The 27,853-nt window shown below is 34.0% G+C and overlaps 2 protein-coding genes and 1 long non-coding RNA gene across 11 annotated transcripts in view; all 3 read left to right on the forward strand.

The window, feature by feature from the left end:
- LOC148936118 (uncharacterized) lies at positions 1-26,514 on the forward strand. The gene is made up of 2 exons (XR_016139742.1): positions 1-3,156; positions 19,559-26,514. It is a non-coding gene; the product is annotated as an uncharacterized LOC148936118 (long non-coding RNA).
- LOC105427841 (dystrophin, isoforms A/C/F/G/H) overlaps positions 1-27,853 on the forward strand; it is a 409,642-nt gene that overhangs the window by 201,407 nt on the left and 180,382 nt on the right. The window lies entirely within an intron of this gene.
- Positions 1-27,853, forward strand: part of LOC148936117 (uncharacterized) — a 133,058-nt gene that overhangs the window by 23,446 nt on the left and 81,759 nt on the right. The gene's annotated exons all lie outside the window — the stretch shown is intronic.

Here is a 27,853-nt window from a genome sequence, read left to right on the forward strand (position 1 = left end):
TGCCTCTTAATGGTACTCTCAATTATCCCGACAAGGCTATTAAGAAAGAGGCGGATCGCTCGCACTTTAGATTTTAATTTTATTTTAATCCGAAATGCACGACTCGATCTTGCTTAGCTTGCTCGGAAAAGTTTCGAACTCCGAAGAAGAGGAGTCTATCGGTGGAGATTTTTAAGCGGAAGATTTTACTAATTCTGTGAAAATACCATAATCGAATTAACTTGTCACTTAATTTTACCTCGAGAAAGTAAATAAAAATAAAAGAGTAACCTTTTGAAGTATCGAAGCGATTAGAGGCTTGAAACCATATATTTTCTAGTCTTTCAATTTTCGTTTTAGCCATTTTTCGGACAAATCTTTGCAATTATATATATATATATATATATATAATTAATGTGAATTTTTCAAATATCATCGAAACTACAGCTCCAAACTTTGATTTGCTGTGTTATTTATGTACCACTTAGTATATTGAAATATGTACTACTATGTACCATTTATGTACCACTTAGTATATTGAAATATTATATGTAATAATTATATAGTCAAAAGGGAGAAAGGTTGGAAACAACTGACTTTTAATTTTATTTAATAGCACTACAGATTATGTGCGCTTTGTATTGTTAAACAATTTTTAAAGCTGATACATTAATTAACGGCACAGCGTGTCAACAGTGCTGAACAGTGTCGAGAATATTTATTATCGCTTTCGTCGAATGTCGGAAAGCGATGTTGTTAAAGGCTAAGGTTTACAGGAATTCGTTAATTGGTTAGCTTAGACTAGATATTTCGTGGCACAAACATAGGAGACGTGGCGTTCGTAGCGATTTCGTCCAATGCTTGGACGAGTGATGTGATAAACATAGATCATTCGCGGCCGACGGGGGTGCATCCGAAATGCGCGGCACCGGGTTGTATCGATAAACTGATCGCCGGGTGTGACGTCGCCGCAATTGATGGACCACGAGCCGTCGATATTGTTGTGACGATAATGACGACGTTAGTGACGTTCGCTTATTACTGAAACGGCCACCGCATCGTAATAAGCTCGGTATGCGAGCGGGCTATCGATGAATATTCAGACGGCGATACTTCGAGCGCGCATAACGCTCCTCGGGCATCATCAAATTCCTTGAATTTAACGTACGAAAATTATTATTTTTATGAACCTCTTGGTGATAATAATTAAGAGTTAAACAAGAGTAAAATGAAAACAAAATATCTATAATTGAATGTATACGAGAATATGTCTTACCGGTGCGATAATTACGAAATGTTTATATTATACTTAGTACACTGGAAATAGAAAATTTCTGACATTATTTAGTTATAGTAATATTGAATATTATGCAATGGAATGTCGCAACAGAATTACCTGCAACAATCAATAGAAATTGAATGGGTTTATATCGCTTCTTATCATGTTACTTTTTGTTATGTGGTGTCGAGGGAATGGTTTTAATATCCGCATTCGCAGTTTCGTATTTATTAAGTTTACTGTTTATTTAATATTTGTCGAATAGTTTACAAATATACAGTTCATAGCATGTCTGTCGTACGCATATTAAAGTGTATAAGATTGTCACAATGTTCTTTGCACTTGCGACAACGCCTGGGGGCCGTCGTCCTGAGCCGCGCTATGCGATGACACTTAGGGAATCGTCCTGGAATCTATAATCAAACAGAATATATCGCGCAGTCGGAATATAGGCATAGTCGCGTAGGCTCGACAACGCCTGGAGAAGCTCGGTCTCTAAGTCGCACTGCTTGACAAACTGATATTTCTTAGTCGCCGATTATCGCAAGAGAGTGATCCGCCGAAGACCGCAATTTATACATTTTTCGTCCGCTTACCTTCCGATCTATCACAGACCTAAACGAGAATTCCAGTGGTGAAAACTGCGTCTCGGCCATGTTGTCGCCATATTTTGCGAGACGTATGGCGGCGAGATCAAAGCGCGGAATCGGCTCCTTTCAAGCCGCGCTAGCCGATTTTCAATAATATTCATGTGTTTACTGTGTGTGATTACCGATGTGTTCGAGTTTATTATTTTGCCGACTAGTCGTGCACGACCTATAGATGTTGTAATTAACACTTTTTGTATTTTTTTTAATGTTTTTTTTTTAATTTTTTAAATTTCTACATTACGAATGGAATAGACTGAATAAATTAAATTAAATTTTCTTTAGAACGAAAGTTATATGTCTGCTAAGTTCAACCGGTACTATGTGTAAATCTATTTATTATCAAAACATTCATGAGATATGTGTTAAGAAAATTTGATAACATTTGAAAAAATAAATGTATAAAAGCTGTACATAGAATATATTTGATTATGTAATTAGTTTGCAAATATTTGTATATGGACATGTATACGTTCTAATTCAGTTGGGTGCAATGCGAAAAGGATTATCGCGAAACGCCATTGTTGTGAATACAATACTGTAAGCTGAGTATCTCAAAATATACCATTCCATTTTTGAATCATATCTAGTACTAGACTTTTATGAGAGGGAAAAATATCTTTCTTTACAACTGCTATTTTCTGCATATGCGCGTTTTTCTTTGTCCTCTCGTCATTGACAATTCACAAAAACGAGATATGAGATTCAAGTTGGTTTAACTCCTCAACGCCTCGAGCGATAATATATTTTCGCGATAAACTTAGATGATTTATTCTGTGACAAATACGTGTACATTTTATTTCCCAAATAAGAAAGGAGGGTGTGCGTCACGACGGGGCCCGACCACGAACCAGTCGTGAAAACTCGTAATTATTTTGCGAAAAAATACCACCTCAGCCAGGAATCGAATCTAGATTTCCTGCTTACCGGGCAGGCATCTTATCCTTTCGACTACCGAGGCATGTGATGATATTTATCGCAAATAACGTGTTTAGAATAACACGTCAACAATACAATGATACATATATATATATATATATATATATATATATATATATATATATATACATATATACATGTATTCTTTCGAATCCCCACGACCGGTACTCCAGAGAGATGATGGTCCTATTCTCTCGATGGATCGAGAGAAGGTCGGACTGCAGCGGCGACATCCTCCAACGCCATTGGCAAATATACAAATAATCCTCCTGGAGCACGACAGGAGAGATTGCATCAAGCATGGCTCGTTATGTGAGTGCTCAGATAATAAGCCTTTTATTTCTTCCAACATTCATTTTCCAATTCCCGTATTTTTATCGTATTTACACATCATTTGCATTCAATTTAAAAATTCATGTGGCATATTGAATATTTAAAATTTTTAAGATACTTTTTTCTAAGAAAAGATAAATACATACATGATTTAGATATAAATAATAATATATAAACTATATTTATATATTTTTAAATGAAATAATTTTGCTAACCAACAATTGTTTAAATTAATTTAATCCGTAGTATTTCTTTAGAATTAATATCTTGAGGTATTTAATGAAAATCCTTTGTGTCCTTATGTACATATGTATCGAAATATGTTTATATATCTCCAAGTCATGATTGTGTAATACGGTCGTTTGTACATATATGTAAATTCAAGCTAATGATTCTGCAGACCTTTACATACAGTCGGATGCATAGTGAATGAGCACGTTTGCGTATAGCGGTCCCTATAAATTACGTCAACACGTCCAGTAACGTCGACACGCGAGCTTCATTCGATTACCGGCCGCGCGAAAATTCCGCTCGAGCTCGCGACTAATTACGGCGAAACAATTTTTTTTTTTCCTTACTCTTCGCACGACTCCGTTGCGATCGAGCTGCGCAAAGTGCATGATGGCTAATTTCACTGGTGCCTCGCAAACCCTGAGCTTGCGTTGCAAAGGCTCGTAGTAAAGTACCGCGCGGTACGAAGCGTGTTACGAAACTGCGGCGATCCGTCGCAAATTCAATTTTCGAAACACCCGGCAGCTCGCGACCGTTCGAACTACCGGCTCACACACACACTCTCTCTCTCTCTCTCTCTCTCTCTCTCTCTCTCTCTCTCTCTCTCTCTCTCTCTCTCTCGCACTCGTTTGCTCTCGCGCGCCTATTCTGTCAACGTGGCTGCGTGGGTACAGACGCGCTCGATCGGGTACGTGCCGATGCACGAGAGGGAGACGGAGAATGCAGTCGTCGCTAAATGTCAACATAATTGGATACACGCGGTGCGAGAGAAACGGAGATCGCTATTAGCGACGTGCGCGCACGTCGCGTATCAGGGTGGATTGTCACGCGGCGTTACATCTCCCGCAAACCAGGCAGTTCTATTTTCAGCAAGGTGGCATCGATCGTCGCTAAATTATTTCGAGTGGCGCCTATCTATATGGTGCCGTCGCCTGAGAAAACTGACCTACATCTTCTCAACTTTTTATGCATGGTCGTAAGCGGAATTGAATTGAAGAAAAGGAAACACGTCGGAATTGGAGGGAGTCTCATTTGAGGGTAGGAAGAGGTTCAAAATGTAGAGAGAGAGAGGGGGGGGGGAGAGAGAGAGAAGTTTCAAAATTACGTTCATACTTTTTATTATTGAACTTATTCTACTTGAGCCGATTTATAAGAACTCTTCTGAAACGCGTAGAGAGTTTGTATGTAAAGCGTGTAGAAAATAATTCTGAAAATATTATAAACGAAAAATGTGCTCAGCGCAATCATTTTATGTATGCGAAACTACATTATATTTTTCGATTTTCGTATTTCTATTTATATAAACTATACTTATATATAAATATGAAAACAAGTATTGATGTAAATATCTAAGATGTATCAGTTCAGTATGAACTTAAAAACTTTCGCAATGTAACAAAAAATGATAAATGATATGTTCATCGTTGACTATTTTCCTTACTACGTATATTATGCAGTCTCTTCTGAGTAAACTGTACAATATATATTTTTTTAGAAATCCCCATATGAAACTATGAAGTATCATCTATATTATTTCTTTATCGTTTATATTTATTTGCATGACATGCAATTTATTTCATATTTATTTAATTGATTTAATTTACTCGATCAATGGCTTATGTTTGGTATTTGTGTTACATTTGCGAAACTATTCAATGCTGTTTATGAAAATTGCTACTGTGTTGCATCGATAATATTATTGAATTTATTAATCTTTCATTTTTCAGTATATCTATTAGAAATAAACGATAGCGATATATAAATGCAATATCTTGATACATGTCAAAAATCTATTTTGGCTTTCATATTTTTTCCACACGAAAAAAAAATTTGAACAAGATGTGTTTTTGATGGATATGAGATTTATGCGGAATTATTAGGATTGTTATGCGAATTTGAGATAACGAGGAATTCACAATTGTACAATGAGTTCGATTCGCGTTTGTATGAGATATTCATAATCATTCAAATAATTAGCATCTCCAGCTTTCGTTAATTGTGATGAACAGCATTGATGAATTGAACATTTATGGTTTCACGGCATTTGCCTTTATGAATCCACGATTATAATTGTATGTATATTGTATATTTTATGATTATATTCTTGCCTTTTGATTAAAAAAATGAACGAAATTCTTGGAAAATTAGAGAATTTGAATGATATGCCATTATTTCTATAATATGATTACAAAATATAATATATAATAAGATAAACAATTTTTTTTACTGTTTCTTTTTACTTACCAATATACTTAAAACGATGTTATTCTGATCTGAAATGGAGCCGCTATTTCTAATGCTCGGTATGACGCCAGTAACTCATTTTCCGCAGAAATGCAAAATGGACTCCTGTGGTTTTATAAACGAGTGGTTCTATTGTATGCATTGCCGAAATTTCGCAAGGCGAATAGAAATTTCATTTCACCGTGTGTCGTCAGAATTATGCGCTAGCAGCATAAATTATTTACTGTGGTCGGTTAACGGGACGTTTCCGCAACTCAATTTTACGTACGCGGCAAACAATGATGGCGATATATTAAACGGGAGATAAACGTACCACAGGGCTGCTTTAATGACCGTTGTGTTGTTAAGACTGATTAAGATAATTATTTCGCTATTGATGTGTCGACTGGGCTCAACGTTGAAGCAAATGCGTATTTTTCGAATGAAGAAAAAAAGAAGAAAAAAAAAAGAAAAAAAATGATAATACGCAATACAATCATAAAAGGTGACATTATTTTTAAAATAAACATTTTTCTATCTTATCTTTAATTTCTAATTTTAATATTCACCAAACAGATTTATTTAGTTGGTTGTTTTTTAGTTCAATTCTATTTTCTCTCTGTTGAAGAAAAAACAGATAGCAAATAGTCATATCTTTCTGTTTACTGTTTATTCAATCTTATCCTAATAAAATAAAATAAACAAATGAAATTATTATTTCACTCGATAATCTAAATTTGCCTTTAGAAATCTCTTTCTATGTTATCCTGTGAATAAAAATCGCCATGTGTTTATAAAATGATACGGGTCAGCGGTCACTTGCGTCGACCATCCGGCGTGGTCCATGGCGATAAGGTTTTATGCCGTTACAACTTTTATGTGCGGGGCGGAGCGTTTGATACAAGATGAACAAGGCTCTATGAACAGAAGAACAGTTCCGTTATCTCTTGAGAAACCTTCGAGGTTCATATCGTTATGGTGGCTCCTGTACTCGGTTAATTGTTTGCGAACAATTTCGCGGTTGATATACGTCAACTTTATAGGATTAACGGATATCTTTAGAATAATTCATATATGGTACATCGAACTTTTGATGTGCACTTTTGATGTGCACCAATGTTTCCAGTTTAGTTGATCTTAACGCAAAAGATCTACTTTAAGATTCAATTTATGATCTTATTATTTTAGAAGACTCAAATACAGTGAGTGATAATATTATTTCACGTCGAATTAAATATCTTAATTGTATCTTATGTATTTTTTATAGTAATTTTATTTCACAGATCTTTTAATAATAAAAATATTGTAATAAAAAGTAACTTTCATATACAAGATACAATTAAGATATTTAATTCGAGAACGAAAGAGAAAAAATAATTGATCTAATGTTAATGTAATATCCTTATACTATTGTAATATTTTTACTTATACTACATATAGGTAGCATTACGTTAAGATTAAGTAATATTAAAAATACTTTTTGTCTTCTTATCTTTGTACTTGTTGTCTTGTTATTAACAATTTTTTCTGAGAGTATGGATAGTTTGTTGTATGCAGTAAAAAATGATGATACTACATAAAGTACGTATTTCATGTACATGAAAGAAATTATAGTGCTGTTGTTGAAACTCATCTTCAGCCTCTCGGGGTATTGCGATGGAGTTAAGCGGTGCGATTTTTCAATTCTGAAAGTCTTTCCGTGTATTATTAAAATGCAACGTTAGCTAAGAATTATGGGTGTAATGAATATTCCTGTTATATAATGAATCTGAAAAATTTCTTTCCCGGACGTGCGCACATTTTTTTACGGCTGCAATCTCTCGTTAGAAGTTACCGAATAATTCTCCGCGCAGATGCAAGTATATATTTATCATTTAACTTATCATCGCGTCATAGGTTTTTATTGCCCGACTGAAAAGAACAGATGTTATTACCTCGAACCGAGAAGTTCTCGCAATTTTGCAACTTTACGTACTTCTAAATTGCGAAAGAAAAAAAGGTTAATAAGCCGTTCTAAATCCAATTAGCCGCTATTTTGTGCTGCAACTATCATTCTCGAATCAAACATTTTGTCAACATCGTGACCGGTCAAAAATTTCTAATGTGTAAAAGAAAGTTACGAAGATAATCTTGAAAATCCGATGATAAAAGTTTAAGACAATGAAAGACAATGAAGATGATTTTCCGCAATTTGTTATCGATTACTCGCCTATCTTTACGAGACCAGATTCCCGCAATTCCGTTGAAAACTATTGTGCAACATCGAAAGTTACATTAAGCAGAGGTATTATTTCCATATTATACTCTTGTTCTCAAACAAGTTCTCAAACAATAACTCGTAACAATAATTCCATGTTTCCACATGTTTCCAAATGAGAGATAATAAATTAGGATTAGTTTAAGGAATTTTCATCATGTTTAATATTATATTAATAATAACTTTAATGATGACCAACTTCAACGGTTATTAATTACTTATTTTTAACTATATTACTTTTCAATGTTTTTTTAAAAACATATTAAAAACATAATAAAATAGTAAGTAAAAACTAATATTAAAATGAAGATATTAAAAACTATTAAAGTGGTAATAAATTATAATGTTGATTTATTATTATCTATCAAAGTCATTTTTAATTAACTTTACGTACAAAAGTAAATTTAACTTATTTCATGCGCTAAAATAAATTTCACAAAATACTACCGGTTACTCGTCAGCTAAGTAAATCATTTCCATCCAGAAGCAGCAGTGAATCGTTGCACATCTTGCATAGGAGAAGAAGAACGATGTGGAAAAAGATCGAGCGGAAATAAAGTCGCGCCAGAAAGGGTGCGCCTCCCGTCGACTGTGAACTTTCGTATGAGGTTGCAATAGCGTTTTCATCCGATATTAAGAAACTTTCTATCGGTTCTCGTACTTCGGCAAGAACGGGATGAAATAAACCCGGGATACACGCGAGAGGACGATGGCGTCGGGATCCCGTCGACGGGATTGCCCAGGTGAGCCCGGCGGAACGTCATTAGTGCCTGGATGGATGAGAGCAAAACAGGAACCACTCGTTATCCAGATGGGCAACGGTGGCCATATCCCCGGGGATATGCAGCAGGCAAGATGATGTTGAGCGAAACGTTTTGCATTCATCCGACACCGGGACGCCCGGATACGTAACATTCGAGCAATCCGTGAACTAGAATGGACGCTCTAATTCCTGCATCAGCCAATAAGCCTAATGGAGGACGTTAGCTTGCTCGACGAGGCGTGATGGTAGTATGAAGGGCCCTCATGCGAGTGGTGTTCAGTGTAGCTGACGCATAAATGTCATCGGACGTTAAGAAGATTCTGCGAGCGATAGTGATGGATTCGTTAACGACAGCGAATTTTATCTGCCTACCCTATAACATACAAAATGCCCTTTGTAAATGTCCACGCCGACATGTACGTGATCTTCAATCATCCTCGGATAATTGTCTGAATTATTTTTAATTACGAAGTATTATTATTCTGTTGATTAAAATATTCACCTAAGTTACTTCCCTGTATATTTATTACATCTCGAAAAAGCAGATATGCTACTTTGAAATTTTCTTCAAACTGAGAAGTGAGTTGATGCGACAATTAAAACGACGAAGATAAAAGTTCCCGATGTCGTCACATTGTGTCCGAGTGAGTAATGCGTTTTCTATCCAACAAGCTTGGCAAAAATTTTAAATTTCTTTTGAGTGCATCTTACAGGAATTGCATTCAAGATAATCGTCCCTAATGTTGCTTTCGGAAGTCGCCAAGTTAGATTACAGCTTACGTCAGAAAGTTAGTCCCCTCTTCTCGAGAGAGCGACTTAAAATATATCTAATGGATAATTCAGCGCGCGGATATAAGTTATAAAGTTAACTAGAGCGCGCATATAAATTATATGACCGGCTCGCGAGCGAATAAAATCTTTTACTACCCTTCACCGACCCGACATGAATATTACTAGTTTCTTATTGAATCGGGCTATCCGCCCTTCTTTCGCGAGGCTCTTTGTTCTCCCAAGATGCATAAAGAATTTTCCCGGCCGGTGCGCCATCGCATTATTCTTCCTCGCGTTATATAGCCATCGCGAATGAATAAAACGACCTGCGAAAAGTGCGTCGCTCGCTCGTCGCGTTCATACTTTCTTCAGCGCTTTTACCAGCTAATTGGATCAGTGTGAAACGGGAGCTTTCTGGCCTCGGCTTTTTATTTCGGGTTTCGCGTCCGACTTATCTTAACACTGGCAGTGCCCGTGAACAATCGCGAGCGACTAATTTGCAGCTCTCGTAACCACCGAGTTAAGTAATGTAGAAGGCGGTACAATTCGTCGTTTACGGCGTTACGTTGGGGATGGCACGAATGGGGAAAGCTTATGCCGCTGGAAAGTTGCCGCGAAAGTTAAGAGCTTCGACTTGTTACGAAGTACTCCGTTGAATACAAGTCAAGTCTTGTTGAAAGTAACAGGTAATATTAATAGGAAGCTTGTCTACCCGGATATCGACGTGCATTTTTTACATTGTTATCATTTCAGCTTCGAAATTCAATAAATCCTTTATTGTGCAGTTTTCTTTCTTAATACTTTTTTAATAGGATTAATCTTAACTCTTATATATTCTCTTTACTTCTCATATTTATTTTTATATTACGAGAGATATATATAATACATAATTAATGATTAAATACATAATACATAAATAAATTCTTATCTTTTAGTACTTTATCATTTAGAATTTTTATTATTATTATTATAAATTGAGTAAAGGATTAAAGATGTGCAATAATTATACTTTTTTTTTTTTTTTAGTATATTGTAGTATTAAGATGCCGCGTTTAAAAGATGTTCGACATTGCGATTAATTTTTCAATATAATTTAATGAAACACTATTTTCTACATTTTCTTTGAATTTTATAAAGTAAAGATTTTTATATTTGAGATGATAAATTACACGTCAACTTGCATTTTGCGGGTCTTTCATGCGAGAGAGAAACTCTGAGAAGTCAGTTCGGTCCCGAGCAACGAAGCACAAGTTCTTGGAGCGCAAGTTTCGCCGGACTACGGATGTGCTATGGATATTTAACGTTGGTGTGACTTGCAGTTGCGTGTGAAAGCGAGACAAGACAAACGGAACTTAAGTTTCTCTCTTGGCCCGATCGGAGCGTGATTCGCAGTTCTGTTCGGATCAATTGTCATTCATATCCGCGAAAGAAAACAAATTTTCAACTCGCTGTATAATTTCACGTTAAATACGCGACAGAGATTTAACCAAGAGAATTAAATTACAATTTGGAGTTGGAAATCGACTCTACTCTGAAATTGATACTTTTCTACCTTAGTCTCTTCCTCGCTTCGTATCAGATAAAGTTCTCTAACAACTATGACTTGAAAACTGTGAAATTAATTTTGATATTTGTTAAAGTATAAATTTGAGTATTAAATTGTAAAAAATAATATGTATATTGAAATCGGAAATGTCATTATTCAAGAAAGAAAATTTCAAAAACTATAATAAAACTATAGTAAAACAGCTTGGAAATTTGGCAAATTTATGTGGCGTGGATCGATTGCGCTAACGAGAGGACCAACGACGGGAAACGAGCGCACGTGAAAAAACCGAGAAAAAATTGTGCGTCTTTCATTGTGACTCTTCGTTGCACCGAGCATAATAGAGTTTTCTAGGGCGAGATTTTCTAGGGGAGGATGCTGATAGTTTGCATCATTGTATGAATGGTCGTATTTTTAGATGTGAAACGATAATACTTGCTATTCAAGGATTGTAACTGCAACATTTGCTTGGATGTTTTTGTGCTAAAACGGATTTGTCTATAGTTGTAAGGAGATAAAAATCATCTAAACAGAATTCAATAACTAAACCGGCGCCAAACTATATACATAAATCAAAAAGATGATATAAATTTATTTTGGTACAATACAATATTGATTTATTTCGTAAATCGAAATTTATCAATTTGAAAGATGGTTTTATTTGAAAATGAATTTAATTTTTATTAATAAATTTATGAATATTATAAATCCCGCTAAGAATATATATTTATACATGTGAGAGAGAGAGAGAGAGAGAGAGAGAGAAAGAGGGGGAAATTACACGTGAGAATTAAAACAATTTAAAAAGTTTTAACATTATCAAATTTCTCGTGTGGTTACTAAAACATAGTTAGTCCTTAGCTAGTTGCGCGATAGCTGATTAATTTTGACTACGAATATAGATTAAAACTCAACTTCAGTGATGGCCGCTTCAATTACTGGATACTGAAATTTAATCGAGTTGATTAACGTCCCAACTACGAATATGGCTGTTAGAGATTGTAACTCTGCAACGGTGTAACTCGAAGAATATCGATTTCCTCAAGCGCATAGAGACGCCACTCATTATTGCAACCAGAATATTATCAATATTATTATCTAATAATTTCCAAGCTGTACAGGTTTTTGTATAAGCATATATATCCGGTTAATTGAAGTTTTCCGCCATGAACTTAATATTTTTAATCACGCTTACCATATCTTTTTTCCAGCAATATGCTATTATCTTCGAACCTTTGTAAAGTTTTTCGCAAACTCTCATCAAATTCTACGCAGAAACGGCAACGTGTAGACTGGTGAACTTACGACGTAAGTAAGCAGGATAAAAGTTTCATCTCGCCAGAAAAAATGCATCCAACTTTATCGTTCGCGTGAAACATCATTTTTCGCCTTCATTTTTCGCTAATACCATTGGAGATATTTTCTCGATAATCCGGCTACACTTCCCGAGAATGCCTCGAGGACGAAAAGGGAAATCCCGGCAGATCCGATCATCGCGGGAAAAGTATCGGGCGTGTGCAAATTGATTCTTTGTTTGCACTTAAACGATTTCTTATCGGGATTTGGGCTCCGGCCAGCGACTATGATGAATGGCTCGCGACAACGAAAGAACGGAGTCGTGAGAGTCAACCGAGAATAAACGATCGTCTTTAGTACGTCAACAGGTCGCGAGCTGCCACTTCCTGACGCCTTCCGGTAATAGCAATATGACTTTTAACGATAATGGATTTGTCATGACAGATTTTTTTACAGAATTACGACTGCTCAATCGTGGGCTTTTAGAGACAAGAAGGATTACTTCATACAAATCATGAAATCAGACAGGTTCGGTTTAATTCTGTCACGTCTAAAGCTGTGTTTGTTGATAATGATAAGCTGTGAATTATTAATAATTGGCGCACATAAAAAATATTCCAAGTGATAGTTTACTTTTTAAGATTTATGCGATATATATTTTATCGATGATTAAAATTAATATTATATCACAACACTTACATATGTCATGTCTCACATATGAAGATACCTGCGCAAAGAGAATTTCGAAGTTTATAAAATATGCCTGTCTTGATATCCGTCAACCGTTTACTCTACTCGTAACGGTGAACTGTACGAAAATAATGTGGAGAATGATACGAGACACCGTCTTTCATCAGAAGCGTTATACCGACATGTAATTCATATGTGACGCACTCGAAACGACGAGCAGTAACAGCACCTCGCTCACGCAGCGTTCCTTCAATTTCTCGTTCCTTTTTGTTTGCGGAGACTACGTCGTTAAAATAGAAATAATCCAAGCGCATTCGAATATAAGAAATGGAAACCAGGTCAAGTGACAAACCGTTTGTTATCAACTGAATGCTAAAAAGAACTTTTAACGTGCTTTTTTCTCTTTACGGCAAATATTCTGTAATATTTTATTCTATTCTCGAAAGAATTTCTTCGAAATATCGCTGATCTCGATCTATCATTTTTTTATATTGTATTAAATAAGACTAACTAATCCGAACTATCTTTAACCATCATATTTTAAAGTTATGTTCACAAACATCGCCGAGTCGTGTGTATCGCGCTGAAGTTTCGTTCGCATGACTCGGAGAACCAGCCGAGCTTCTGAGATCTTGAATGAAGACGATTGTTCAATCCGTTTACCATACAAGACTGTGTATTACGCGCTTCATATGCGAAATATATATGCACTTTGTATGATACTGCAAATTAAATCTAAGATTGAACTTGTTTTTAATTGAGGACTCTGGAGCTCCTTAGTTGAAATTTGATAACAAAGGATTTCTCTGCGACATTTCTGCTATGAATACCACCAATTTATTTTATACAAAAGTTACAATAATTAATAATGAGCCACTTTTTTTCTTTTTGACATTTGATTTGATGTTATTTTGCACAGAAAGTACTCGCACAAAATATCATATGAAATATTGACATATTTATGAGTAATATTTCTGTTATGAGTATTTATTTTACACAAAAATTACAATTACAATTGTAATGGCTCATTTTAATTTTTTTTATATTCGATTTTTTTATTTCTTTATATAGAATATTTACTTGTATGAAATATTAAATGAAACAGCAAATGCAGTTTGCGACATATTTCTACTATGAATACACATTTATTTTACACAAAAATTAATTGTAATGGGGCCATTCTTACTTTTTCTTTTTTATATTCTATTCGACGTTGTTCCCTTACTATAGAAAATACTCGTACGAAACATCGAATGCAGTTTGCAACATATTTCTATTATGAATATGCATTTATTTTATATATAAAAATTACAATAATTGTAACGGGCTATTTTTACTTTTTTTTTTTATATTCGATTTGACGTTGTTTTCCTTGCACAGAAAGTACTCGTACGAAATATTATACGATTAAACATCGAATGCAGTTCGCGTTACCTCATTCGCGGATCGGCTTTCCGTTACGGTCCAAGAGCACTCAATTCCCGATGCATGGATTCGCATCCTAGAGAGGAAGCGAGGATGCGCCGATGGCTGCGCACGCGATGATTTAACGATATATCATTACCATCATCGGTCCCGACGTTCGAAATAGTTCGCGGTGGAGGATGATTACATCATCCTCCATCGCGAATCAGAAGTTAGACCGCTCGGTCGAACTCGGAGCCAATATCAATTTCTCCGATCGCGTGGTATTCTCGACAGCTTCGCCGTTGCCAGAATGCATGAGACAATCGGAGACGATCCGGAGATGCTCCTCAAATAATATAAGACAAATTTCGCCCCCTACCTAACTTTCTTCGTTCGTGCTTTCTACGTGCGTATCAACGGCGTATCTTCGGTTAAACGAGGAGGACAGAGATAGAAGACGAAGCGCGGCAATCGCATTACTCTTCTACCGATTTTCCTTTGCAACCTCCTTTAAGGGAGCGCTCGTAACCATTAATATGCAACAGCGTGCAGCAGCGGTATTCTATAACATGCGTTCATAAAGTGCACCCCGAAGACTGTCAAAGGCGTACCGTCCTCGGATCTCTCGCAGAAGTTGCTGCGGTAAAACGGTTTGGTATCCGACTTGATCGCTTGATGTTTCGCGGAACTCCCGCGAATAGCGAATAAAGAACGTGTTCTGTCTATCAAAGTTACGCGCGCGTCGTTATAGAACAACGGGAAAGGTCGCCTATATATTTCGTAACAGGCACGTTAACTGTCCGAATCCTTTTTAAACTGCAGATATTGAAACCATAGTAGAGTAAATGTCATGTCGGTAAGCTGTCGTTTCAGCTGTATTCTAAGCTACTTTAACTGTATATGATCTATAAGACCTGACCTGATAGAATACAGTTAAAAAGGTATTTCTCCCCTTATATTGGACAGGAAACATAGCAGAAAATTAATACGATACCTTAAGAAGCTTAAGATTTATATATATTAGAAAGCGCGTTGCAATTACAAATCATTTTTAAAATTGCATTGCATATTATTTTGAAATGTGTTATTTTATTCTTTCATAATATTTAAAATAATATTCACGGATATTTTTCCTCTTAAAACCAGATTTAGTTTAAATTTCAATATTGGATTATTTAAAAAAAGTTACAAAAATTCCGGAAATATCTTTACTTGCATGTAAACTGTATAAGTATTTACTTCGGGAGAAATTTAGAATTCTTTCTCCTAACACATGTACAATAGATTTGAATACCAATATATCAATCGAAATATCCGATATAGGTGGATATTGGTTAGAATTTAATATTTTTCCCAATCGGCAATTAAGTAAATTTCTCAAAATTATCCCGATGAGAGCCGCGGCCGCGCATATAATGTAACCGTTAACGTGGACAACAAGTTTCGCGAAATCTATCTTTTTCTATCCGATGTGGCCGATAGGATCGCCTGTTTCCGGCGAGTGATATATGTGGCCGCGCACGCACAATGCGCCGCCCGGCATTCATCTTCTTTCGGATTGAAACTCCGTCCGGCAATATTTTCCCGCGGGCGAACTTGATTAAAGCGCGGCGAGCCGGGCTTTTAAACGAGCAAACAGTAGCCGCGATGGCCGCGAAGGCCACTGGCAGGTGGCGGCGCGACGCAAGCAAATGCAATTTTATGCCTCAGTTTTTCTCATTTCGCTCGCTGTCGTCGCGCGCCGCGTCGGGTCGCCGTCCTCTTCGTCCTTCGCGCCTCGCCACCGCGAAGGTATCCTTCATAGGAGGAGCCTCCGATCTTCCGGACCTATTTCCCCGCTGGCTTTACATCTTTCCTACGGGGAAATGAATTTCGCGATGAAGCGAACCCGCGGCGTGTATACGAAACGCGTATTAATATCTTCGATGCGCAACAACAATCCTTTACTTCACGTTTGCATCTTTTTTCAATGCTTCATCTTCTTGTGTAATTAAATGAAGAAAACGTTTATTGCAAAAATGCGGAACATTTCGTGTTGAAATAAATGAGCAAGGGATGAGTTTTATTTTCGTTTTAGGTTATTCATTGGTGTTTACGTTGTCTCTTTACGTTACATTTGACTCATAACTTTAAATTTATTTTATATACGTAAAATAACAGATGCGAACGCAAAACGGAAATGCAGCGATATATCACGGACGAAGGTCGCCTTGTGTCAGAAACCGTATTCAATGCCCTGAGAAATGAGGAAATATCATACGTATACGAGAAATGCGTATCTATATGAAATTTTGATATGCGATTTGTAAAATTTCAGATTTCATTCCGTTGTGTGATTTATCAGAAATGTAGCTTGACTGTGCTGCGTGAAAAATTCGTATTCACGAACATGGGGAGTGACCGAAATGAAATGAAAGAATGCACCTCATGTAACAGACGCATTACGTCACTACCGGCTATGTGCGAATGTCGTCGAGTGCCGTCTGTTGCATTATGATTGGGCACTCCTTTCTGAAAGCATGTGTCATACCTGTTCTCATATTTATGCGTTATTTCGAAATTTACTTGAGATTTACTTGAGATAAATCAAATACATTTTGAAGAGAACGATTTTTTTATATACCGTTTAATTACACGAAAAATGTCTCAATAACATATTATTTGTTATCTTACTCACAAATTTTTTTATGCACTTTATTATACATCCTCATTCAGATATGCTCACATTTTCTCAAGCCTCTTTTTTTTATTTATTTGATTATCGCATATGCTTTGTATTCATTCTTTTATTGAAAGTGAGAGAAAATTGACTGGTGAACTAATAAAATTTTTTTCACTTTAGTGTACTACATTTACTGAAAGAAATTCGCCAGACGGCGAGAAGTACTTTTCTCCTTTCTCTTTGATGCCATTAAACGATTCTCGCGTTGAATGTCCGCTGTAATATTCTCGATGTCGCCTCGCTGTCAGGACAAAGGTAATGCTCTTGCAAATGCCCGGTCTTATTAGCGAACTGATTCTTCCTAAGGTCAGCAAGGCGCCGAGCCATGAACATTTTTATCACATTACTGGACAGATATCATTATTTGCTTCAGATGTGGTTCTACATGCATTTCAAAGCAAGTGGAATAATCGGATTAACGAGTATAATTTACACTTAGTATAATTTTAGCATCTGCCTGTTAACGAAATGCACTTAGTCGAGTTCACTGTATTACTTCGTATCTCTTCGCTACGAGAAATACAAGATCTTCATGGCGATGTCAATCCGTTGTAATTAAGATATCGATCTCATAAAATTTACATATATATATATATATATATATATATATATATATATATATATATATATTTAGTATGCTCTATTTGATTGCTCGATTTATTTGTTATTTTATTTTAATGATGCGCATAAAAGTGGTATAAAATAAAAATAAATAAAAAGAAGAAATGAATAAATAGAAAATAAAAATATGTAAATTCTTATCTCTCATATTTATAGTTAAATGATGTTGATATCGTTTCAGCATTCTTGGATCAATATAAATTAAAAATAGTGATCGTTGGAAAACAGAATTGGCTTGACATAGATTAAATATTACTCTCATTGACATTTGATGAATCATTGAACGATGGCGAAATTAATGCTGCCGGAAAGCTTTGATAGAGATATTACATCGCACATCGATATGTCAGCATATGGAGATGCTCATGTATGTACGATGCCAAGGCACAGTTGGACGGATTCCAGACGTACACTAAGTGGTCGATATCTCGATGTCGATATTTTTTTTTTTGTTATCATGCAATTTCACATTAATCTTCGGCGAGTAATCCGCTATTCTTATTCGCATACCTTTGACAGTTATTTTTGAACACGTCACTTCGTTAACATATTTGCAGATTTATCTTCTTATTTTATCTTATAATATAGGTTTATATCGTATTCTTCATGATTACATATAATGATTCTTATTTGATATTATGATAATATTTAATAATATTTAATAACTCTTGAATTTATTTAATTATTAATTAAAATAAATGAGAAGAATAAAAGATTTTTAAGCGTTTAAAGACTTTCTTTGAAATAAAAGCGAAGAGACTCATTTCGTACAGAAGTTAAGAAATCTATGATTTACTCAAAGGAACTTAGAATATATATTTTTTTTTATTAAAACACATAGAATATATATTTTTTTATTAAAACACATTTTTAACACATTTTAAATTTTATAAGTTCACAATAACACGGAATCCAGCATTTTCTCGTTTGTAAGCGAATGTATGTCGCATATTACCAGAGGACGATACCGGCGACATTTTAACGCACCGTCATCTTTTGGATGCTAGTCCACTTTTTTCCGACCATTGTATGTACAACATGAGTGCGCAAGAGTACACACAGAAAGCGACGGAAAAGGAGTCGCAAGATTTGAGCTTAGAAATGGTATATGACTATGATGGTCCGTTGCATATTTCAAGATCTACTTGTAGACCGATGTATATGAGATGCTTGTCGTAATTCATACATGATATGTTACAAGTGCATATAACATATTGCTACTCTCGCATCTCGTAAATTTATATTCTATATTACATTATGTTCTCATATTAAAATTATAGGTTTATTAATTATTTATTTTCATGTTTTATAAAATCTTTTAAAATTACCATTCTAATTTATCTGTGTATAAACGATATTATTAGTATTATAATTGATATCATGCAAATTAGTCCCTCTCCCCTCCTCTAATGGGGCTTTAATAGTTTTACATTTTTAAAGTCATAAATATTTTCAAGGAATTAAAAAACATTAAATTTAAATAATTGCAAATACATATCACACATTTCATATTTGTCTTTTCATATTTGTCTTTCATATTTGTTCTTTCAACTTTATATTATATTTAAATAATTTTCTTGCTTGAATCTAAATACGTATTTCTTGCTTTCGCAATATTGTTACAGTAATTAATAATTGATAATAATTACAATTTAAATTTTATTTTTATTGTATTTACTTCAATTGGCAAACAGCATGAATATATATAGAGCTTTATAATAAATGTTCAATTTACGAGGATAAACCGATAAAATGTTTTCTCCGTTTAGCACCACAAATGATCCTATTTGTTCTTTTGCGTCATCATTGTAGCATAGTTGCTTTTTCGTGCTAATGTATCTCTTTTTGTTACAGGTACGTAATCGTTTCTCTTGCGAGTTTTGCTACTGTCTCGGTGAGTCTTAAAATAATGTTCTATAATCAACTAAATGGCTACGTCATTTGACATTTCGTTAACGGGATTCAATAAGACGAAAGTGCAACAAAAGCTTTTGAACATCGAAAATATTATTGATTGAATCTTACCTTTATATAGTTATCAATATAACTTTTTTGTTTTCTATTTTTCACAGCTATAATTTATTTATATTAAGAATATATTTAATTTCAAATTTAACACATAAGATCAGACACATCAAATTGTAAATCTAGATGACTATAACTATGAATATATTTTTGATAGACATTTTATTTTGATTTTTATTATTTCTGTAAACAATAAAAATCATTTATATTATTTTTTTATAAATTGTATTAAAAATTTTTATATATTTCGGGATTTATCTAAGATTTTCTATATTTATTAATAATATCATATTGTACAAGCTATGCAGATAATGTCTTGCATGTTGCATCGATATTTCTGATTGCTCTTCTATTGCTGGGTGCGGTCGACTTGGCGTGTCCTATCACCTTTTAGAAAGACGCGCGAGGTCGATGGTACTCGAACATGAGAACAAGATATCTCATCCCTACAACTCTTTCGTTCCCTTTTGCTGTGCAGTGGATGCAACCCTGTCCTCTCGACCGCTGCATCTGCCGTGCCACTTTATGACAATGCATTTCCCATTCCATCTATCTGTTTTCCGCGCGAGGAACCTGAATGCCATCGATAAAATATTAAGGGCGACGAACACACATAAAATAAAGTTGTGAAAAGAACTTTTAAACGGGTGGGAATGATTACCGTTTCGATGGAGAAATTAATTAAAAGTGCGAAAGCAATAGTAGACGTCTTTTATATTTTTCTGGTTAAAGACAATTTATTTCTTTCTGCTTACAAAGAGAAAAATGTCAAGATATTTTTATTTACGTTTATTTCGAAGCTGAGATTTGTATTAAGGTTTTCGATTTATGAAATTATGAAGTTTATGAAATGTCAATTAGTATTTGTTATAAAAAAGGAAAAGACTCAAACTATTTAAGTTATTGCATTTTAAGAACGTGATAAATTATTAACATTAATTTGGCCAATAAAATTTCTTGTACCTTCCATCTGAAATAATTTTCTGTCAATAATAATAATAAGGGCACGCTTCGCTTTGTTCGATAAAATAATTTACGCTCATGAAGAATATGAATCACGGAGGGAGCGGGAGAGAGAGAGAGAGAGAGAGAGAGAGAGAGAGAGAGAGAGAGCAATTTGTCTGACAATTTTCATGAAATGGCACAAAAATTGTTACTCTTAGAGAATAATAGACAGGATTTCCATCCAGATAAAGATTTCCATTCTCAAGGAATCAAAATATCACATTGCGGAGCTAATCCCCAAGGAAAGAATCGATGTAGGAAGGCAGCTTGACGAAAGAGCATCTAAACAATGTAATTTGTCGGTTCTGGAACAGTGGGGACCATTAATTCACAAAATTAGCCGGATAAATCGAGAGCGGAAACGGTAGAAATCTTTGAGTGGATAACAACCGGCCGGTAGGCGAACGCTGCAAAGAATGTTCGGCTACCATTATTGGCTTGAAGAAAATGCCGAATCACCGTGCTTTCAACGCATTCTTTCGATAGATGAGAAATTTACTTTCTTGCAACTTAGATACCAATCGGAAGTACACGATAAATCGCGACTGCGTTTGAAAGTTACAAATGAAAATCGTCGTACGATAAATTAGTTCGCTTTTTAATTGCCCGATCGTATGTCTGCGCGTTGATTTTACGGTGATATGGTGACACAGTTTACAATTACACTTCTATTTATATGTTTTCTTATTTATTTTAGCATTTTAACCGATTGATTTGATTTGTGACATGTTGAACTTACAATTGGATCGTGCATGATTATACACAATCAAGAGATAATTTTTTTTTCTTAGCGTCTGAACAGAAATATAAGATAGAATTTTTTCTGAAAGAGAGAGAAATATGCACGATAATCTCCACTAATTCGATGTTAACGGACATTTTATGTGTCTTGTAAATATGTGTATCAAATTTTATGAATTACGAAATGGAACGAAAGTGTTTTATTATTAGATTTTAAGTGTGATTGATTTGACAGAGGGGCTTTCTGTCAAGATTCAAAACGCACATCGCGGAAACGGTCTATAATTCAAATGTCGTATCGGATCTTAACAAAGTCCTTCGCGCAGATTTCAAATGTCGAGAGCTCGTGAAAGTAGCAAAGTTAATTAACCGCTTGCAACACGAACGCACTACATCAATCGCCATCTTAATGTCATTCGACATTGCAGCTGAAATTAAAGTCTTAGAAAGGGCTTAAACGTTTTTAAATGACGCAACTTGCGCGCTGCTATCTTTTACGATCGGCTATCCTTTATGTTCTCGAACGACGACATTAAGGATACCACTCGCTATGCCGTTCGACATTCGATTTCTTGTCACGCGCGATCAACGTAATTCCGGATTTACTCTATTTCGTGACATTTTATTCTAATTGCGTGTTTAACTTGTTGTATTTTAAATGCGTATTTAACTTGTGACATTTCGAAAAACTTATTGAAGTCTATATATTGTAAAATGAATGCCTCGTATATTATCTATTTAAGAGATAAAAACATGTTAAAAATGAATGAGAGATGTTTTTTTTTTTTGACGGTTCTGTCACTTTTTTATAACAAATCAATTTAAAAATTAGATCATATCCGATTATATCGGATTCTGATTATTTTATTACATTTTTTTCGATACTCTCGAAAATTGTGCCGATTAGTTACAACCAGAATTCTCCTGCATATCCTAAATAATGATTATAGATATATTGCAAGGCGGGGATTTCATGGATCGAAGAATAATACAGAGCAGAGTTCTCCTTTGGCTATAAATCTGTATTTCAATATCCATATGGGAATAATTAATGTTACCGCATACAAATTTGAGCGCGTGCACGTATCGAAGGCGCGATGGCGACGGCACACATGTCAATTCTTGTTCGATCTCACGTTTCGTCGGGCGACTTTCCCCAACTGAATCGGAATTAATTTGCCGGCATTTTATAATACAATTGCGGCGCGGCTCACTGGGCGGCGATTTATAACAGCAATATTTTAGAATGCAACGGAGCGGCGGCGTCAGAATAGTGAACAAGTATATGGAATTGCTCAGTCCGGTGGTCTCAGTTCGCATTGTCGTATTAGTTATAGATTTATGTTGAGAATCTATCCTATGCCGAGAAAATTTATGAGAGTATTTTTTTCTATATGTTCTTATAACGCGTTTTTTGCAGATTTTTTTGTTATAACTTCTATACAATTTCTCAATATCGTAAATGTAATTATTGTATAATTACATTGTGTACGATTATAGCTTAACCGGATCTCGTATTATTTATGTAAAGGATATTTTAAATTACAAAATTTCTCTTTTATGTCAAACGTTACCTTTTCTCTCCACTTTTAGACCATTCTTCAGATTATTCTTTAGTAAAAATGTCTTATTATAACTTCGAACCCATTCTGCTTTCGATATAATCGTGGTGTATATATACAGACTGCATTTCGTATTTCACATCAAGAACTTCGATGGAACTGCAACTTGCTAAACTAAGAGAGTATCTTGATTCCATTGCTTTAAGTTTTGTACGGTGCCGAGTGTTTCTTCATGTTTTAACTTTTTGTAGTTTACTGCAACTTTAGAACGACATTGTATTTCTCTTTTACAATCACGAGACGTTGGCAAAAAGCATTTCTTACCACAGAGATTTACTTTGTATATTGATCATATTGATCAATAAATATAACGTGAGTGCAATTATATTATTTCATGTTGTATTTTAGTGATTAAAGAGATTCACAAAATCTTTGATGTAATGCAATTTAATCAAGCATCAAGTTATACCATTTCTACACGTATTATAACGATTGCAATTGAAGTGGAATGAAATTAAAAAAAAAAGCAAGAGGAATCCTTTTTGTCAGTTTTATAACATGACGAATGGATGTTTTCATACTTTATTCTTTCTACACTGTAACTCCGACGGACTATATTTTATTTTACTAGTCTATTTTTTTATGTTTTAACCCTCCGCAGTCCATTGTAACTTTAGAGTGACATTCTACGCTTATTTTTATTCCGGACTATTTTCTGGTGCTATACGATGGTGGAGTACTGTAGCGTACTTTAATGTTATAGTACGTGGACCATCTCTTGTTGGTTACCTTTATCCTCCCAGAGTATGCTAGCTTTTGCCACACGCGAAACACTGGCAAACAATTTAACGCGGTATATACACCTAACAACGGTCATATTACGTTAATTTCTTTTAATAATTGAGGGTGAGTTGTTAGATATAAATAAAGGGCACAGTATTCATTATTGCTTTCTTACAATATGATTATAAATATATTTATTTTTAAGGAAAAAGTGAATTATAAAACAAGAGATTGTTTTTACATTTGTTTTATAATTCACAAATATTAGATATTTAATGTAATATTATTAATAAATAATATAATAATTTAATTATATTATTATATTTAATGATGTACATAATTTTGATATATTTTGATAATTTTGACATGTTTAATTTTTAATTATGTATATTATTGTTATATGTATCATATGTAATAAATCTAGTAAATTAGATATTTTTGTCATAATTATAACAATATAACGAATATATGTACACATATCGCGCATTAAATATGATATTTTGCGTAAACGAGATATGCGTATGATCTTTTGCGGTTTTGATATTATAGTTAACGATAGAAAAAAACCTGATCCGATTTGAAAACCGTTGCTGCAAAATCGTATGTAGTGAAATAACAGCGCGCAAAATGTTAAAACTGTTCGCACTAAAACACAGCGACGCGAATTAGCGGATCGTATTGTCATTTGGATGAACGTGCAGCATCCAATAGAGGATTACGTTTTACGAGCGTTTAATGTTTACCAACTCGTTGGTACGCTAGCATTATCTCGTTAGGTGTCCACGACATCACGGGCAAATTGCCTGGCTGTCGATCAGTGACTAATTGATCTAATAGTATTAAATTGATAGATTAAGTCTACGTGACGACAGTTTTAGTGAGGTGATAACTTTGGTCGTTTATTAGGAATAAATATGAGGTCATATATATTCGTCGTAATTAAATGCCTTATAGATGATATCCACTGATGATATTCTCGTAGAGTACTTGATATAATCAGTTCGATTTCAGTATCGCTCAAAATTATTTTAAATTAAAAGTATTTTTAAAAATATTTATCTATCAATGTCGTAATGACTTCGAAGGACTGTGTAGATAACTCTGAAACATCTTAATCGACAAAGGTGTCTCGCAAGCTCATTAACAAGTTTCCAAAGCACGTCTCCATAATGCCACTCTATCTTCCTGTTGGTTCTCAGTTACGGAGTTGCATAATTGATTGATTAAATTGCGGCGCTTTCGTGATTATAATTAATGTACACTGATTGTATCTAATGACAAATCTCATTAGGACGCATATTAAACTCATTATCACATTTGTATTTATATGTAAATTTCTTACATACAAATGTATAGTTTACATGTCATTTCATTTGATTTAACACTTTTGCAGCGATTGAAAATTAAATAATGGATGATATTTCCGTATCAAATACTTGACTATCGTAAAATTTTAACCTTTTAATTAAAAGATATTTAGACACTTACGTTCTTTGGGGGGGATGCATTACATGTATCACTTTCCAGAGACGTATATTCAAATATATAGAGTTAAGTACGATGTTTTTCCAATGGCGAATTTGCAATTTAGATTCAGTTGCCGACCGCGCCATATGGCGAGTGCATAAACATTTCGCTGAGAGGAAAGCGAGCATTCCACTCGGATTGGACGGGTTAATTAGGAAAGGGTTTTTGGAAACGGAGAGCGTCATAATGGCAGATATCATAAACGATTTTAGAATTTTAAACGCATCGATCGCGTTATCGCTTTAAATCTCAAATTATTATTCTATTCAGATGTAAACTATTAGACATAAACAAAAACTCTCTATTCGCCTCAAATTTCACGATGGTGAAATTCATTTCATGATGGTGAAATAATTTACTATCATGATTATTATAATTGAGTTATATGCCGTTAAAGCACTAAGCATTAAGTGTTACTCATTCCTTATGTATAATATGTACAATCCGAGTAGCAAGAATTTTGCTTCATTGTTCATTTTCTTTCTTGACGACAGAAAATATTCTGTCTCGATGAGGATACGCGAATAATATTGCTTTTTCATTTTCATGATTTAATTGAATAATTTTGTCCTGTCTTTCTTAAAATTTTCTGATGAAAAAAAACTTAGATATGAACTTTATTCTTTATTATAATTTGAAAATTACATACAGAGTTTTTAAAACTTTTAATGCACATTTTAATTTTTTATTAAAAAAATTAAAAATGGGTTTAAGTTTTATTATATTTACATATATTTATTTATAATTGATCAACTTTAAGTCTTTATTATTAAATCTTTATTAAGTTTATAACAGATACAATTTATTCTGTTATAAATTTAGTCATTTTAAATTTCTTTAATTAAAATATACTTTTATTCTGATAATACAATATATAATTATTTCTTATTATATAATACTTGATTAATTTAGTTACTTACAGAAATTGCGATTCAATATATTAAACTCTTAGTGCGAATCAACGATATTAGAAGAAAAAGAAATTAGCATTGGCAGATATTTGTAACTTAATTTCCTAGATACATGTGTAGATGTGGACTGCCATTTAAGTTATATTAACCAAGGTAGTTAGGCGAGCAAATGCTGTCTTCACTTATTTAGTTTTTTTACAAGATATATTCGATCTATTGAGCATGTTTTCTCTTTATGCGAAAAAAAAAAAAACAAGTTGCGTCGCGTTTCCCTATTCCTGATCGTGTCTCTACCTTCTGACTACTTCTTCTATCTTTATGAAGGAAATTCATTCGTCTCTATATCCTGCCGTTTCCCGAGGGTATATCGTTATTTCGAGGACAGAAATCTACCGTTGGTCGTTTGCCGCCTCTTGAAACCCGCGCGCCTGTTTTATTTCCGGCCCTGCACACTCTTGTTATGATATCGTTAACTCTCCGCTTCGTGTTTTCATCGATCTTCTAGTCTTTTTCAATTTTCATTCTTTATATCTTAAATTTCTTTTGATCTTTGCTTTGATTTTTCTTTCGTGAAATTTATTTTTATCTTAATTTTTATTAATTTAACTACGATTTATATATTTATAATCTATTTTTATATAAAAATTTTTTTTTCCATTTTTCTATAAAAATTTTATTATTTTCAAATGCGTAACATCACGTAATATCTCTCTCTCTCTCTCTCTCTCTCTCTCTCTCTCTTTTCTTTCTAATTTTTCTAAAGATAGATATCTCGACTGATTTTCTATCATATCATGTAATAAAATTGTTTAAATTTTATATTTCTTTTTATTTTATTGATTCCATCGAAATTAGCAAATCAAGGAATTTTATTTTTTTTTAAGTCAACGATTACTTACTTCTTTTTAAAAGCATGCGATGTTTAAAGAATAGTACATAAATTACTTTTGTTGTATTTCAAACTTTTTTTTGTAAAGTAGTATTTTGGCCGAAGTAACAGTTGTCATAAAATTTGTACTTATTTTTATCCTTAATCACAGCTATTCTTGATCTTCTTCAACAGTATTGTTACTTTGAGAGATTGGTCGGCAGACCGTCTGTTGATCAGATGTCTATCATGATTTTTGCGCAAAGGTTTTATTACTTCCTGGATTCTCGTTTCTTTAATATCGTGGGCTACAAGTTCCGCTATTACTCGTTATTTCATTATCTATTTTATTAATAGTCACCATTCGAAATTTTGGTACGGATCTTTGAAACAATTTTATTTACTCACAGCATCGAAGAAAAATATCCGCTAAGAAATTAAAAGATTTATTTGTGAAAAAAATTGAAAAAAAATGAAAAAAAATAATTCATATCTAATCTATCTTTTAATGCTGAAGCAATTGTTTTATTTACATATGTCGCATTAATTTAATAGTATTTTACGTAAATTAAAATGATACTATGTACATTTCTGACAAATAACGTACACATTGCTGTTGTTGTTAACGAATATAATACAAGATCTTGTATGAATTATTTTCTCAAAGTTCAATTTTATTTAGATTTCTTTTACTTTCGAGATTTGTATTTTAGATTACCATCTTATT

Source organism: Pogonomyrmex barbatus, unplaced genomic scaffold (genome assembly GCF_055798465.1).
Source record: "Pogonomyrmex barbatus isolate J1 unplaced genomic scaffold, ASM5579846v1 scaffold3, whole genome shotgun sequence".
NCBI classification, from domain to species: domain Eukaryota; kingdom Metazoa; phylum Arthropoda; class Insecta; order Hymenoptera; family Formicidae; genus Pogonomyrmex; species Pogonomyrmex barbatus.